This window comes from Schistocerca piceifrons, chromosome 2 (genome assembly GCF_021461385.2).
Source record: "Schistocerca piceifrons isolate TAMUIC-IGC-003096 chromosome 2, iqSchPice1.1, whole genome shotgun sequence".
In the NCBI taxonomy this organism is placed as follows: Eukaryota; Metazoa; Arthropoda; class Insecta; order Orthoptera; family Acrididae; genus Schistocerca; species Schistocerca piceifrons.
This window is the reverse complement of record NC_060139.1, coordinates 471,668,482-471,674,481: the sequence shown is the minus strand read 5'-3', so window position 1 is coordinate 471,674,481 and position 6,000 is coordinate 471,668,482.

The following is a 6,000-nucleotide window of genomic DNA, read 5'->3' as shown; positions in this document are numbered from 1 at the left end:
ATTTTGCGAAAACTTTCGTTCCAAGAATTCCCATTTACGTTTCCCGATCATTTTTGTAACACCTGTACCGACCTGTTACTATCCGAGCAGCGCGTCTCCTAATAAAAGAAAAAAAAGGAGAAGTAACCGAGGTTGCTACTGCACGTTTGTGCGGTGACTCGGAGGTAGATCGGGATGTTGCAAGTTATTTTTACCACCACTATTTGGCGTAAAGTTATTGATCAATAGACTTCGCTCCAATGTCCTACGTTAAGTTCCAAATCTCTTCATAGTGTCTCATGAAGTAAGGGCATAAAGTATTCGGATAGGGACGTTAAGCGTGCCGGCCCCATTGGTGATATCCGAGAGGAGTGGACTGTCACCTTCCTTCTCTCATCATCATACAACACAAACAAGACACACCACTGTACACGTATCCGTAACCGTCACCTAATCTCATGAGACACACCACAGACACAACTGTCATACACCGAGAGGAATGAACCTACTGTGCGCGGAGGGAGAAACGCATTTCCGATTAGGCGGCTCAGAGCATTCCTTGGTGGTCTCCCGCCCAACAGTGCCATACGCCGTTTCATTTTCCCTAAACAATTATGGGCTAAGACCTAAATTCAGAGATGCAAAAGTCGTCAAACGACGTGATGTTGGCACAGTTCCCTACTGCTAGAATCGGAAAGTCAAAAATCTCCATCATCAGCTAGAATCGGAAAGTCAAAAATCTCCATCATCATACAAGAAGAAATTATAAAGCAGTCGGATGATACGTAAGGATTATACAGGGTGGTCCATTGATAGTGACCGGGCCAAAATCTCACGAAATAAGCGTCAAACGAAAAAACTATGCATTGAGGTTGACGGATATAATTTTGAGCATTTATTGTACTAATGTGGTATTTACAGGTAATCACGCTGTAACAGCATGCGTTCTCAGAAATGATAAGTTCACAAAGGTACATGTGTCACATTGGAACAACCGAAATAAAATGTTCAAACGTACCTACGTTCTGTGTTTTAATTTAAAAAACCTACCTGTTACCAACTGTTCGTCTAAAATTGTGAGCCATATGTTTGTGACTATTAACAGCGCCATCTGTCACAAAGCGAAAAAAGTGGTCCAACTAAAACATTCATATTTCTTTACGTACTACACGAATATGCAATAAAAATTGAGGTTCCTATTTTTAAAAAAACGCAGTTGATATCCGTTTGACATGTGGCAGCGCCATCTAGCAGGCCAACCATAGCGCCATCTGGTTTCCCCCTTCAAGCTAGACGAGTTTTGATCTTTGCAGATTTTTCGTTTGACGCTTATTTCGTGAGATATTTGGCCCGGTTCACGATCAATGGACCACCCTGTATATTGGAAATGCCTGCTGAAAATTAATTGAATACGGATTCGAAGAATGCATACTGCTACATACAATAGGCAGCAATTCTCACCATAGGCAAGCGGAATAAAATAAGAAGTAAAAGATTTTGAAGCAGAAATAAGATCGTCTCACTCATAAAGCATCTACAACAAAATGCGCAAAATACCAGAGAAACATACGACGTAAACAGAAACTAAACAAACAGTAAGAAAAATGTTGAGATCAGCTTAAAATTAGCGTCGTGAGGCCAACAAATTTTTCGAATTGCGCTATCACCTTGCATTTCTTCATTGAAAAGAATGTCGCAGAGTTTATAAACGGCGATCTGGATTATCCTCCAGTAATCCATAAAATATTCTTGGTCGATATAATTTCAAACCTAAAACCTTGTAGTAGACGACTGAATGGCGGGGCTAGATTATCCATTAGGCAGTGTAGGCAACTGCCTAGGGTCCCTGCATCAGCTAGGAGCCCTGCTGCCCAAGAAAAGCTTTTTAGCCGAAAATTTTTCTTCGATTTAAAATTAAATTTGAACATCTGTACGCAACAAACCGTCAATGACAATATTTTTTCCTTGTTTTTTATATTACATCGTCGTAGTTCAGTATATTTCGGAACGCATTTCAAATTATTATACGATAATATTATATTTCATCGTGGAGATTTTAATACCGACTTATCAGAGGACGGCGTGGCAAGATCAACTCTTTTAACGCAACGAGCTTCAGTAATTCTGCTTTGTGAATGTCAGGTTTGAATTTGGCCACATGTCTTGGTTTGAATTTCTTGGGAAAGTACCTGAGTATTCTGGCGAATTCAGAACTGTGCTCCAATTACGCTGAGGTAGTGTGAGGCGTTACGGGAATAAAGAAACAACGGAATTGGCATTCAAATTGCATGAAAGGCGTGACATTGAAAATCCTTGTTCGAAAGTGTGTTTTGTTACAATCTACTTGGTTCCACTTCAGTTCAATTTTTTGTGCTCAGTGGAGCGTTCATCAACTTTATTTGATATTCCAGAGCAATCTCCGCCCCAACTACATAGATTGCTGTACACTCCAGCACTTTGTGGTGGACCATCTGTGTCAACGTATTCGCCATGCATAAAGCCAGTGGACGAAACCAGAGGGAGCGTTCTCGAATTGACGATCCATTATCATTTACTGGTACAGGTGAATTCCTTGTCGTTTCAGTGTAGTCTGTTAGAACAACGGAAAAGAGGGTTAATCCACATTCCAGCGAAAACGTAAATAAGCAGATTCTAGGTGAAAAGTCAGCGGTCAGTTCTGAACAGTGGAACACGACATTTATGGAGATCATATTTCAGTTACAGGGAACTACACAGCCCAGTCAAATTAAAGTGCAATAACCAGTCACGGACGGCAGGTGGCAGCACTGGCAGTGGAGGGTATTGTAAAGCTTGTCGGGGGGACGTGGAAAGCAGTGCAATGTAATCGTATTGCTGGAATGGAGTGATTTATTTGACGTCCAAAATGTCATGATCATTGACTTTCGAGCTAATGATGGAAGCATTTTCGAAACGGCCAAGCTTGTATACTGTGCACATACCGCCGTGGTTAAAGTATACCATTCGTAGCAAAACGGCGCTATCCACAACCGATGCCGAGGCAACTGTGGTGCACCATGGGTCATAGATGAAAGGGCTGAATGTCGGCTGCGGAGAATAGACGTGCAACTGTTGAGCAGCAGACCACACAGATGAACCAAAGGGCTACCAGTGGTGTCTCCTAAACCACCATTCAGCGAACGTTGCTACGTATGGGCTTCAGGAGCCGGCGCGTGGTTCATGCACCCTGGCTGACTGCTGTTCATCGGCGACGAAGACTGGAATTTGCAAGCCACTGGACATGTCCTGAGTGGCGAAAGTGGCCTTTTCAAACGAATCGTGTTTTGTGCTCCGTCGGACAAGCACCCTGCCACACCTGTCGGAAGGGTTCAGGCCAGAGGAGGAAGCGTTATGGTCTGGATGTTTCATGGCTTTCCCTGCTGATCGCGTCATTCTGGAAGGCATAGTGGATCAGCACAAAAAGGGGTTCAAATGGCTCTGAGCACTATGGCACTTAACTTCTGAGGTCATCAGTCCCCTAGAACTTAGAACTACTGAAACCTAACTAACCTAAGAACATCAAACACATCCATGCCCGAGGCAGGATTCGAACCTGCGAGCATAGCGGTCGCGAGGTTTCAGACTGTAGCGCCTAGAACCGCTCCGGCACCCCGGCCCGTGGATCAGCACAAGGACGCATCTATCCTTGGAGACCATGCCCATGCAGTTAGTTTTTCCTCGGCACGATAACACCCACCAGCAGGACAACAGAACGTGCCACATAGTTCGCAGTGTAGGTACGTGCCTGGAAGAGCACTTGGATGTGTTTACCGCATCCCCTCGGCCATCAAATCTCTCGAATTTAAAACCATTTGACAATCTGTGAAACCACCCTGATCGCGCTGTACATGACATGGACCCTCAACGGAAAAATCTAGCGCAGCTGTCCGCGGCAATGGAATCGGCTTGGTTCCAGATTCCTGTCGGTAACTTCCAGCGATCCGCGCTGCAAAAGATGGTTATTCAGGCTTTTGACGGGTGGTCACATTAATGTGGCTAGACACAAAAGTTATTCGGAAGGCTTATAATGATTTCAACAAGGAGAGAGGAAGTGTTGTGATCAAAAAGATATCAGTGATCTTTTCTGCAGACGTTCAGCATCCTCTGGTCTTATCTTTAACATTTCCCGAGTGTCTATCCGTACCTCTACTAATTTTCTTTCATGTTTACAAATGCTTTCACATATAGGTGTGCTACAGCTCCGTTTCCCACACAATGTAATCCCCCTCTCGCTCCCCCCTCTCCCTCCGGCAGCTGCCCTCTACAATTCCTAATGTGGTACTCACACATAAGTGGGTCATTCTAATAGTAAAGAATGTTTTGATCTGACGACCTACACTATTCTGTCCTCACCCTCACTGCCGTGTCATATACCCTCCTAAACGTTGGCGTAAGGCACCAACAGCGAGTAGGGACGGTTGCTAACTATTTATTTGTTCGAATTTTAGATGTGAGATAGAATTAAGGATCCCACCAAGTGTGAGGTACCTATGGTTTCTGAACGCAATAAAATTACATTGATCAGCCAGAACATTGTGACCACCGACTTACTATCGATATAAGCTCGTCCAGTGTCACTTGGCGAGAAATGACTGCTAGTCACACACACTCAGGGTGTGTCTGACTAGAATCAGTGATCGTGCTGTCCGTTTGTAGAATGGGGAAGGCGAGCGATCTATCTGAGTTTAATCGAGGGCAGACTGTGATGGCTCTGAGCACCATGCGACTTAACTTCTGAGGTCATCAGTCGCCTAGAACTCAGAACTAATTAAACCTAACTAACCTAAGGACATCACACACATCCATGCCCGATGCAGGATTCGAACCTGCGACCGTAGCGGTCGCTCGGTTCCAGACTGTAGCGCCCAGAACCGCACGGCCACTCCGGCCGGCAGACTGTGATGACCCGGAGGTTCGGCACGAACATTTCGGAAAATGCATGACTTGTCGGATGTTCGAGGAGTGCAGTGGTGAGTGTCTTCAACACGTGGCGAAACAAAGATGAAACCACGTTTAGGCGTCGTGGTGTTGAGCGAGCACCCTTCATTGTCGGACGCCGTAGGCTGGGCAGACTGGTAAAACGGGAGAGGCGGCGAACTGTGGCGGAACTAACATCAGATTTTAATGCTGGGCAGATTACAAATGTGTCTGAACACAAAATGTACCGAAAAGACCTAAAGGCGGGCTTCCGCAGACGACACTCATGCATGTGTAAATGTTAACTTTGAGTAAAATGGTAACTTGACCATCGGCATTGGACGGCGGCGCAGTGGCAGAGCGTTGCATGGTCTGATGAATCCCAGTACCTGCTTCATCATGCCGATGGGAGGGCGCCAAGCCGTCGTCTTCCAGGGGAACAGCTCCTTGACACCTGTACTGCGGGACGGAGACAAGCTGGCGGCGGGTCCATTATACTCTGGGAAACATTCACGTGGGCATCCGCGGGGTCAGTGGAGCTCGTGCTAGGCAAGATGACGGCCAAGGGATATCGCACACTTGTTGCATTCCACTGCACACCTTCGTGACGACCGTGTTTACCGATGGCAGTGGCATTTTTAGCGAGATAATGAGCCATGTCACAAGGTCAGGTATGTAATGGAGTGCTTCGAGGAATACCGTGGCGAGTTACAATTGATGTGCTGCCCCCGCCGCCCGTCATATCTGAAGCCGATCGAATAGGTCTGCGATGTGATTGAACGTGGCGTCAGAGTTCATCGTTGCCCTGCCCCGGAATTTACGGCAATAAGGTGACGTGTGTGCAGATGTGGTGCCAACTCTCTCCAGCGACCTGCCAAGGCCTCATCGCTTGGCTCTGAGCACTATGGGACTTGACATCTGAGGTCATCAGTCCCCTAGAACTTAGAACTACTTAAACCTAACTAATGTAAGGACATCACACACATCCATGCCCGAGGCAGGATTCGAACCTGCGACCGTAGCAGTCACGCGGTTCCGGACTGAAGTGCCTAGAACCGCGGTCGGCGTGCCTCATCGCTTTCCTGC